The sequence below is a fragment of the Saimiri boliviensis genome, chromosome 11 (assembly GCF_048565385.1).
Source record: "Saimiri boliviensis isolate mSaiBol1 chromosome 11, mSaiBol1.pri, whole genome shotgun sequence".
Taxonomy (NCBI): Eukaryota; Metazoa; Chordata; class Mammalia; order Primates; family Cebidae; genus Saimiri; species Saimiri boliviensis.
In genome coordinates, this window is record NC_133459.1 from 15210170 (window position 1) to 15221487 (window position 11318).

The window sequence follows — 11318 nt, forward strand, 5'->3', positions numbered from 1 at the left end:
CACAATGGTTTCCCCTATTCACGTGTCCAATTCCCCTTTGACCTTTCCTGCCACACTGTGATACAGCAGGAAAGCCCAGCCAGAAGCCAGGGCTATGGCCTTGAACTTCCTAGCTGTAGAAACATGAGCTAAACCTCCTTTCTTTATATAGGTTACTTAGTCTCAGGTATTCCTTATAGCAACACAAATGGACTAAGACACCTACTCTACCATCTTTTGCCATATTCTGCCTTTTGCCTTTGCCTCAGAGGCTCAGAGATTGCAAGCTGCTTGCCCAAGTCACACAGCTAGTGAAGACCAGAGCAGTTTCACCTGGTTGTGACTCCAAGCTCAATGCTCTCTCCACTACCCCACACCAGCGCTGGTGCCACCAAAAGCACTCCCCAAAATGAAGGAGAATGGGATTTTTCTTTTGAGGCACGCACAGCTGGAATTAGGGTCAAACCAATTCTCAAATCCCTCTAAGATTAAACTTCTGTTAGGAACAGCAGTGCTCTCACAGCGCGGGGTAGCCGTCCTTCTAATGGAGACAGTAGTGTTGACACTGTCCCCCTCTGGCAGTTGCATTAGTAACTTTGAAGGTACATGACTGAGCGTAGCACATAAGTCAACTTGCAGAAACAGGACTTAGGTAACTGTAGGGTGAGGATTATAAATGAAATCTGCAGAATCGCTTTACAACTGAAGACCATTATGAACTACATGGAGAAAATCAAACCAAGCACGGCTGTGTGAAATATGGTTGTGATATGCAGACTGCAAACACTGAACTCTACGCCACTCCACAAATGATGTTTTCAGGTGTCATGGACTGTTGCCACCATGTATTCATCCAGAGTTATTAAAGTTTAAAGTTGCAAAGGGGAAAAAAAAAATGGTTACATGTATGTAACCAGTTCCCTGTACTCAATTTCCTGTTTGAAATAGAAATATATATTTTCCAGTTTTTGGCTCGATCCTGATGGAAAGAAAATTCTAAGAATTTAGAATTTAGAATTTCAGGCTAGGCACAGTGGCTCACGCCTGTAATGCCAACACTTTAGGTCAAGTCAGGAGTAGGATTGCTTGAAGACAGGAATTCCAGACCAGTGTGGACAACATGGTGAAACCCCATCTCTACAAAAAATGCAAAAAAAAAAAAAAAAAAAAATGGCTGGGCACAGTGGCTCACACCTGTAATCACAGCACTTTGGGAGGCCACGGTGGGCAGATCACGAGGTCAGGAGTTAGGGACCAGCCTGGCTAACATGGTGAAACCCCCCTCTACTAAAAATACAAAAATTAGCTGGGCCTGGTGGTATGTGCCTGTAATTCCATCTTCTCAGGAGGCTGAGGCAGCAGAGCTGCTTGAACCCAGGAGGAGGATGTTGCAGTGAGCCAAGATCTTGCCACTGCACCCCAGCCTGGGCAACAGAGCAAGACTCCGTGTCAAAAAAAAAAAAAAAAATTAGCTGAGCATGGTAGCATGCAACTGTAGTCCCAGCTACTCAGGAGGCTGAGATGGGAGAGTAACTTGAGCCTGGGTGGGAGAGGTTATAGTAAGCAGAGATCACACGGTTGCACTTCAGCCCAGGTTACAGGGCCAGACCCTCTGTCTAAAAAAATTTTTTTTTTTTTTTTTTTTTTTTTTTTGAGACGGAGTTTCCCTCTTGTTACCCAGGCTGGAGTGCAATGGCGCGATCTCGGCTCACCGCAACCTCCGCCTCCTGGGTTCAGGCAATTCTCCTGCCTCAGCCTCCTGAGTAGCTGGGATTACAGGCACGTGCCACCATGCCCAGCTAATTTTTGTATTTTTAGTAGAGACGGGGTTTCACCATGTTGACCAGGATGGTCTCGATCTCTTGACCTTGTGATCCACCCGCCTCGGCCTCCCAAAGTGCTGGGATTACAGGCTTGAGCCACCGCGCCCGGCTAAAAAAATTTTTTTAAATTAGCTAGGTGTGGTGGTGCCTGTAGTTATAGCTACTTGGGAGGTTGAGGCAGGAGGATTGTTTGAGCCAGGAGACTGGGGCTGCACTGAGCCATAATCATACCACTACAATTCTACACTTTAACATGGCAAAAAAAAAAACTTTTTTTTTTTTTGAGACGGAGTTTCGATCTTATTGCCCAGGCTGGAGTTCAACAGCACGATCTCGGCTAACCACAACTTCTGCCTCCTGGGTTCAAGTGATTCTTCAGCCTCCCGAGTAGCTGGGATTACAGGCATGCGCCACCATGTCTGGCTAAATTTGTATTTTTAGTAGAGAGGGGGATTCTCCATGTTGGTCAGGCTGGTCTCGAACTCCCGACCTCAGGTGATCCGCCCACCTCAGCCTCCCAAAGTTCTATTACTTAAATTAGCTTCAGTTATTTTGTTAGCAGTAATATGGAGAGAGAGAGAGAGAGAGAGAGAGAGAGAGTGTGTGTGTGTGTGTGTGTGTGTGTGTGTGTGTGTGTGTGTGTGTAGTTTGTTTTTGAGATGGAGACTGCCACTCAGGCTGGAGAGCAGTGGCTCGATGTCGTCTCACTGCAACCTTGGCCTCCCTGGTTCAAGTGATTCTCCTGCCTCAGCTTCCAAAGTAGCTGGGATTACAGGCACATGCCACCAAACCCAGCTTTTTTTTTTTTTTTTGTATTTTTAGTAGAGACAGGTTTTACCATATTGGCCAGGCTAGCGTTGAACTCCCAACCTCAGGTGATCCACCTGCCTCAGCCTCCCAAAGTGCTGGGATTACAGTCGTGAGCCACAGCACTCATCCAGATTTTTTTTTTTTTTTTTTTGACAAAGTCTTACTCTGTTGCCCAAACTGGAGTGCAGTGGTGCAGTTTCAGCTCATTGCAACCTCCGCCTCCGGGGTTCAAGCAATTCTCCTGCCTCAGCCTCCTGAGTAGCTGGGACTACAGGCACCCACCACCATGCCCAACTAATTTTTGTATTGTAAGTAGAGACAGGGTTTTACTACGTTGGCCAGGCTGGTCTTGAACTCCTGACCTCATGATCCGCCCACCTCGGCCTCCCAAAGTGCTGGGATTACAGGCGTGAGCCACCAAGCCCTGCCTGGATGTTATATTTTTAAACCTTCTTATATAAACAATAAAGCAAATAAATGTTAATACTATTAAAACCAAAATTTCAGTATGAGACAAATTGTAAAATCAAAAGAAAAAAAATCCCATAAACGTGTTAAATTCAATTGTAAATATCAATATAAAGGTCTGATTTCTAGTAAAAACATTTTCTACTTCCGCCTACTAAAAGGACTTAGAAACCATGAAGACCCTGAGGTCGGGCGCAGTGGCTCAAGCCTGTAACCCCAGCACTTTGGGAGGCCAAGGCGGGTGGATCACGAGGTCAAGAGATCGAGACCATCCTGGTCAACAGAGTAAAACCCTGTCTCTACTAAAAATACAAAAAAGAAATTAGCTGGGCATGGTGGCGCGTGCCTGTAATCCCAGCTACTCAGGAGGCTGAGGCAGAAGAATTGCCTGAACCCAGAAGGCGGAGGTTGCAGTAGGCCGAGATCGCGCCATTGCACTCCAACCTGGGTAACAAGAGCGAAACACCATCTCAAAAAAAAAAGAAAGAAAGAAAGAATGAATGAATGAAGACCCTGTAGCAATGAGCATCCCTAGCACAAGATCCTGGTTTCTAATGGAATTCCCTGTAAAAGATACTGGGTCTTCTTAGAAAAATGACTAATATTCACTTCAATGACAGGAAGAGTACAAGGAGAATCTGGGATAGCTTATTGTGACAAAAATTAAGGAAGCACTCCAAGACCAAAGGGGACATGTCAGAAGGACACACCACCAACTTAAGGAGGCTTATACTGGTCAAATTTCACTGTCAAAACCACTAACGGCCAGAACAAAGTGTAAAATAATGAATAAATTAAAATCCATGTGTCCTAAGTAGAATTTTCAACGCCGCAGAAGAAGCAGCACTCGAATATAAATTTCCTCAGCAAGGGAATTTACTTCTATAGAAGGGTGTGGCTCGCAGATGGAACAATGGCAAGCGCACACCTGGACAAGGAGGGGAAGAGGTACTTATGACCCGACAGAGGTCACTCCTACTGCTATGTTGTTCCCCTACCGGCTAGGGTTAGACCGCACAGTCTAGTCTAGTTCCAATGGGCTATTTTAAGGGAGCAGGGGTATGCGCCGGAGTGACGGGGTGGGTAGTTTATCAAGAAGGAAGATTCCAGGCAGGTCAAAGCAGGTAAGCAGAGGTCAAAGCAGGTGACCAGAGCAGCTGACCAGGATGAGTCAGGACAGGGCAGGGGACTGGGGGAACAGATGTGAACTACTGGTTAGAACTGGTGGAAAGGCCAGGCGTGGTTGCGCACACCTGTAATCCCAGCACTTTGGGAGGCAGAGGCGGGTGGATCACTTGAGGTAGGGAGTTCGAGACCAGCCTAACCAATCTGGAGAAACCCCATCTCTTTAAAAGAAAAAAAAAAGAACTGGTGGAAAAAGTTGTTTACTGAAACTACAAGGAAGTTAAACTTTAAAATAGAGAATTAAAGAATAGAGAGCTGAACATAATGACATACTGATTATTTGATGAGAAACTTGGGGTTCACTGTATTTACCACTTGTGTCTACAGTGATACAGAAATTAGCAAGGGAACTTGCTACCACTGAGGTGGCCACTGCACCAATTCTTTACTAAGAAATTTATAATGAAAAGCAGCCGTGATTGCGCCACTGTACTCCAGCCTGGTGACAGAGCAAGACTCCGTCTCAAAAAAAAAAGCAAAGAAATAAACACCCTACCCTATTAGAGATTAACAAAGGAAACATCTGAAAGAGCATACCCCATACTAGTGAATTCCTTAAAACAGTTGAAAGTATCCTAAATAAAAAATAGTCTAAGGGGATATTACTGGCTAAAACCAAAACGTGCTTGCTTTTATAAAAATTAAATGAACTACCTCAAATCTATTTATTAATAGAAGAGAAAATAAATTACTATCTAAGCTAAGTTACTGTCCAAGTTACAGTACAATTTTTTTTTTTGAGACAGAGGAGTCTCACGCTATTGCTAAGGCTGACAGATCACAAGATCAGGAGTTCGAGACCAGCCTGACCAACATGGTGAAATCCTGTCTCTACTAAAAAATGCAAAAATTAGCCAGGCATGGTGGTGCACACCCATAATCCCAGCTACTCGGGAGGCTGAGACAGGAGAATTGCTTGAACCCAGGAGGTGGAGATTGCAGTGAGCCAAGATTGTGCCACTGCACTCCAGCCTGGGCGAAAGGAGGAGACTCTGTCTTTTAAAAAAAAGAAAAAGGTAGAAATTTCATGCAGAATCAGAATTCACAGCAAATTTTCTTTCTAATACATGAATGAGTAAAGAAGTTAAAGATTAAAGCTACAGGAATACCATTAAATCCTAATTTTACAAGACTTTTAGAAAAATGTCACAGGAGGCCGGGCGCGGTGGCTCAAGCCTGTAATCCCAGCACTTTGGGAGGCCGAGGCGGGTGGATCACAAGGTCAAGAGATCGAGACCAACCTTGGTCAACAAGGTGAAACCCCGTCTCTACTAAAAATACAAAAAATTAGCTGGGCATGGTGGTGCATGCCTGTAATCCCAGCTACTCAGGAGGCTGAGACAGGAGAATTGCCTGAACCCAGGAGGCGGAGGTTGCGGTGAGCCGAGATCGTGCCATTGCACTCCAGCCTGGGTAACAAGAGCGAAACTCTGTCTCAAAAAAAAAAAAAAAAAAAAAACAAGAAAAATGTCACAGGAAACAATTTTAAAAATAAGCTTAGGTCAGTCGCAGCAGCTCATACCTATAATTCCAGCACTCTGAGAGGCCAAAGTGGGAGGATCAATTGAGGTCAGGAGTTCCAGACAACATGGTGAAACACCATCTCTATTAAAAATACAAAAATCAGGCCGGGCGCAGTGGCTCAAGCCTGTAATCCCAGCACTTTGGGAGGCCGAGGCGGGTGGATCACGAGGTCGAGAGATCAAGACCATCCTGGTCAACATGGTGAAACCCCGTCTCTACTAAAAATACAAAAAACTAGCTGGGCATGGTGGTGCGTGCCTGTAATCCCAGCTACTCAGGAGGCTGAGGCAGGAGATTTGCCTGAACCCAGGAGGCGGAGGTTGCGGTGAGCCGAGATCGCGCCATTGCACTCCAGCCTGGGTAACAAGAGCGAAACTCCGTCTCAAAAAAAAAAAAAAAAAAAAATACAAAAATCAGCCAGGCATGGTGGTTCATACCTGTAATTCCAGCTACTGGAGAGGCTGAAGCATGAGAATTGCTTGAACCCATAAGTCAGCAGTTGCAGTCAGCCAAGATTGTGCCACTGCACTCCAGCCTGGGCAACAGAGTAAGAATCTGCCTCAAAAAAAATTTTCTTTAACATAAGCTGGGCGTGGTGGCTCATACTTGTACCAGTACTTTGAGGGGCTGAGACAAGTGGATCACCTGAGGTCAGGAGTTGAAACCAGCCTGGCCAACATGGTGAAGCCCGTCTCTACTAAAAATATACAAATTAGCTGGGTATGGTGACAGGTGCCTGTAATTCCAGCTATTCTGGAGGCTGAGGCAGGATAATTGCTTGAACCCGGAAGACAGAGGTTGCAATGAGCCAAGATCACACCATTGCACTCCAGCCTAGACAAATGGAGCAAAACTCCATCTCAAAAATTAAATAAGCTTAAAGCTGGACAATTTTTAAATGACTTGTTGGCCAGGTGCAGTGGCTCACACCTATAATCCCAGCACTTCAGGAGGCCGAGGCAGGTGGATCACCTTAGGTCATAAGTTCGAGACCAGCCTGGCCAACATGGTGAAACCTCGTCTCTACTAGAAATACAAAAATTCGCCAAGCATGGTAGCAGGCAGCTGTAATCCCAGCTACTCGGAAGGCTGAGGCAAGAGAATGGCTTGAATCTGGGAGGTAGAGGTTGCAGTGAGCCGAGATGGTGCCACTGCACTCCAGCCTGGGTGACAGAGCAAGACTCCATCTCAACAACAACAACAACAACAAAAACTTGTCTGTAAATCATAAGCTGAATTATAAGCTTAACAGTGAACAATTTTTAAATGACTTGCCTACAAGTCATATCCGTATACATGTAGCAAACTGTCACATTATAGTAAAATGAACACATCACCTTTACTTTTCCATCAACTGCAACCTTAGAGCACTCATTTTCAGTTAAGATACGGATAATATATGTCCAATAATACAGTGCCACATAAAAATTCCACTCAATCCAAAAATTCAAAGTTTTTACAATATAGGTGACAATATGCTAAATTAATGGTAAAACAACTACAGCACTAAGGTGAATAACTTGTACTGGGACACAGAAATTAATATCAAAGATACTAGCAACATCAATCCACACAGATTCTATAGTTTAGCGTGATTCTGACTTAAGCTGTCAGCTTCAATGCAAAAGGAATTAAGACCTTCTCATTTTATTTATTATTGAGAAAAAGGAGACAGTACTAATAACTACCTATAATCAACACTGATTATAGGAATGACCATTAAATATTTACTGTATTAACTAAATGTGATCAAATTAAAAACAGTGCCTCTTGTGCTAGTTTACAAAACAAAAACAAAAAAGCATCATCACTCTAAAGTTGTCACCACTTAGTAATCTGAGATATTTTAATTGTAGCTGCAATGTTTGTGTTTGTTGCCTGTGTGTATGACTCATATAGAAAGGTTTTCCCAAGACTGCTGGATTTTTGAGAATGCAGAAGCCATAAATGGGGCATACTGTGTGGGAAGTGTCATGACAGTGAATGAATAAAAGGGGAAAATAACTCATGACAGAATTTTTTTTTTAAGTTTTATAAAAAGCAAGTCACTCACTAAAGGCAGACTCTGCAGAATAATAGGAAACATTGGGGTAAAGCCATCCCTGCTCCAAGAAGCCTTTCTTGACTCTCTTGGTTGGATTCAGTGCACTTCTTACACTACACCGACCTTAACAGGTTTCCTTGGTCTGGCTCCCCAGCCATGCTGTATGCAACTTCAGACCAAAAGCTGTCTTACTTTACAGTTATTAGTACCTACTTCCCCAAACACCTGCCAAACAGAGGGCCCTCACTAGGTAGCTCATAAATAGGAATAATCAATTTTATATTTACCTTTTAGTTTACATTTTACAAAGCACTGTCACAAACACTGTTTATTTTTTGACCCACATTAACAATCATGGAAAGGGGTTTATTTAATCAAATGGCTTCTGGTTTTTATAAACAGTTACTTCGATGACTAAAACAATCCTGAAATCAGGCTGGGCGCGGTGGCTCAAGCCTGTAATCCCAGCACTTTGGGAGGCCGAGGCGGGTGGATCACGAGGTCAAGAGATCGAGACCATCCTGGTCAACATGGTGAAACCCCGTCTCTACTAAAAATACAAAAAATTAGCTGGGCATGGTGGCGCGTGCCTGTAATCCCAGCTACTCAGGAGGCTGAGGCAGGAGAATTGCCTGAACCCAGGGGGCGGAGGTTGCGGTGAGCCGAGATCGCGCCATTGCACTCCAGCCTGGGTAACAAGAGCGAAACTCCGTCTCAAAAAAAAAAAAAAAAAAAAAAATCCTGAAATCACAAAGATAATTACATGTTTATTCGACTTTGAGATAGCTTCTCCTTGGGACCTCAGTGTTCTCGTAAAACTCATGTTTTGCTAGCACTTTCTTTGCTTGCTCTCGATAATAGGTAGGACTCACCCAGTTCTGAATCTGAAGGGTTTAAACTACATAAAGCTATTATTAAAGACCCTTCTGGAAATCAGACAAGAACAAGCATCCTAAGTTACCTTTTTCTGATCCTGTTCTTTTTGTAACTGAGTAAGGTAAGGAATTGCAAAACTCAAAATCTGGAGAGCAAATGATGTCATGGATGTCACACAGTTGCATCAATACCTGATGATTTAGCATAACAGTGCAACATATTATGCCAAGAAGCGTAATGATGAGCCACCAGGATGTTTTACTGCATTAATTTCATGACTCTTTATTAGCAAATTGATATGCAAAGTAGCTCTCCAATTTTCTACCACAGAGAAGCTGATAGTTCAGATTTACGTCTTTAGCAAAGACACTAACAAAATCGACAAATTTCTACGGAAAAGTCTGATTTAAAAATAGAAAAGGAGGCTGGGCACGGTGGCTCCAGCCTGGCAGAGGTGGGGTATTGCTTGAGACCAGGAGTTTGAGATCAGCCTGGGCAACATGGTAAAACCCCGTCTTTGCTAAAATTACAAAAACTAATTAGCTGGGCGTGGTGGTGCACGCTTGTAATCCCAGCTACTTAAGAGGCTGAGGCACGAGAATTGCTTAAACCCAAGGGACGGAGGTTGCAGTGAGCCGAAATCATGCCACTGCACTCCAGTCTGGGTGACAGAGTGAGACTGCCTCAAAAAAAATAAAAATAAAAAAAAGAGAGAGAGAAATGGTCAAATAATAACGAAACAGTTGTCATTTTAACAAGGAAAAGCTTTTTAAGATAGACAACATGCCCATGGATCACTATGGATTGAATAATGCATTTATATTGGCTTGTCAAAGCAAATAGTTAAAATAACATACAATAGAAAAGACACCCATTCAGATTATACACATGAATACACTCAAAGTTAGCAATTTAACACAGCATCACCAATGACCCTAAGAGCTATAGACTTAATTATAAATGTTCAGTTGTAAATGATGGTACTTTCCAAATTTTCCTTGTCTCTTTAAATCCATGACGTCATCATTCTTAAGCACAAGTAAAGCCAATTTGTTACAAAAGGTATTTTGGTGTGTCCAAGCAAAAGCAATTGCCTCAACAATTCCCCACAGCACAGTCCAATGAAGCCATCATTCCTCAAGGAAGAGGCCACAAGGCTTCAAAACCGACTTCCCTACAGGAGAAACACAATCAGTCTCCCAATTAGCATTTAAACAACAACAAAAGTTGTTCTCAAAAAGAACAACAAGCATAGTTACAATGCCGCTGCCAGCAAGTGAGAACTGGTAAAGCGTCAGAATCTTCATCTAGACCGATCAGAATCCCACCACAGAAAAATCCAAAGACTCTGGCAATTAAGAAATGAAGCTTTTATTTTCTTAATGAAAGTCGGAAGATTTAACAAAGCAATTGGCTATTCTGAATCTTAACAATCCGAAGGTTTCAAACGAACTCAATTGGCGCTGAAGTTACCCTGCAGAGACCATCAAGATCTCACAATTGCTTTCTCTACGCTTACAAATTCGTTCCCACCCTCCACCGTTCCCTTAGCACACACAATTCTCGCCAAGAGAAGCCTTCCACAGTCACAGCATGGATTGCTGTCTCAAGCAAGGAGATCCGCAGTTTCCATCTCTCTAGGGGAACACTCAACAAGCTAGGGGCTAGGAAAGGCCGCTTGCGTTTTAGTTAACGTAAACCAATTCCCAAATCATCCCTTTGCAACTGCAGCTTCAGAGATGCTGGCCCCCAGCCGCAGCCCCAATTCTGATGGGCACCCGACTGCCGGCTCCTCTCTCAAAAAAAAGTGAAAGGTTCGGAGGCGCGATGAAAGATTATCTGACACCCTAAAGCCATCCTTGCCCGGGCCACACACCCCTTCACTGCCCGGGTGAGGGGACGAGAGTCACCCTGCTGGGGAGAGAGGGTGGGTTCGCTCCCAACCCAAGGGCTGGCTGGAAAGGAGCTCTCCTACTCTCCTCACTCCAGGACGGCGATAGCAAGGCACCCTGCCCAACCAAGACCGACCCCCGCGCGGGATGCGGGACCTGCGCCAGACCCGGGGCGCCCGCTGCCCCTTGCCAGCCCCGGGCATAAAGGGCAGGAGGCGCCGGCTCCCCATCGCGGCCCGGGGAGGAGGAGAGGCCTCACCTGGCCCAGCCCGCTCCACGCTCTAGGGTTCGCTCCGGTGGCGACGGCAATGAGGGAGCCAGGGACAGGGCCAGAGCAGAGGCGCTGTGCCTCAGGCCGTGATAGCCGTGCTCGGGGCTCTTCACAGCTGGCGGGACCCCGAACCACCCGGAGCCGCCATCTTCCTCCACTCAAACCCCGCCGCCGCAGCTGCTGCTCTAGCGGAGAGAAGACAGAGCGGAGCGCGCATGCGCAGGGGCGGGCACGGAGGACACGCGCGCGCGCTCACGTCAGCGCGGCGGGCCGGCGCTGGGCGGCTAGGGGGCGGCGCCATATTGAGAAGGGCTGTGGTCACTGGCCAAGGTTCTGTGGAGGATGGAATGCCGTCTGGGGAGCGAGGCTTCCGCACCTGCCTTCGCCGCGTCTCCAGCGTCGACCTCCTAGCCGCACCCACCCTCCGCTGCAGTGTCTGGGGCACC

General features: G+C 45.4%; 1 protein-coding gene across 1 annotated transcript in view; it reads right to left on the minus strand.

The window, feature by feature from the left end:
- The window catches only part of FBXO42 (F-box protein 42), a 106848-nt gene extending 95778 nt beyond the window's left edge, over positions 1-11070 (minus strand). Inside the window, exon 1 of the mRNA XM_003934964.4 lies at positions 10861-11070. The gene's annotated coding sequence lies outside the window, so the exon portion shown is untranslated. The remainder of the gene's footprint in view (positions 1-10860) is intronic.
- Positions 11071-11318: the final 248 nt, after the last annotated feature.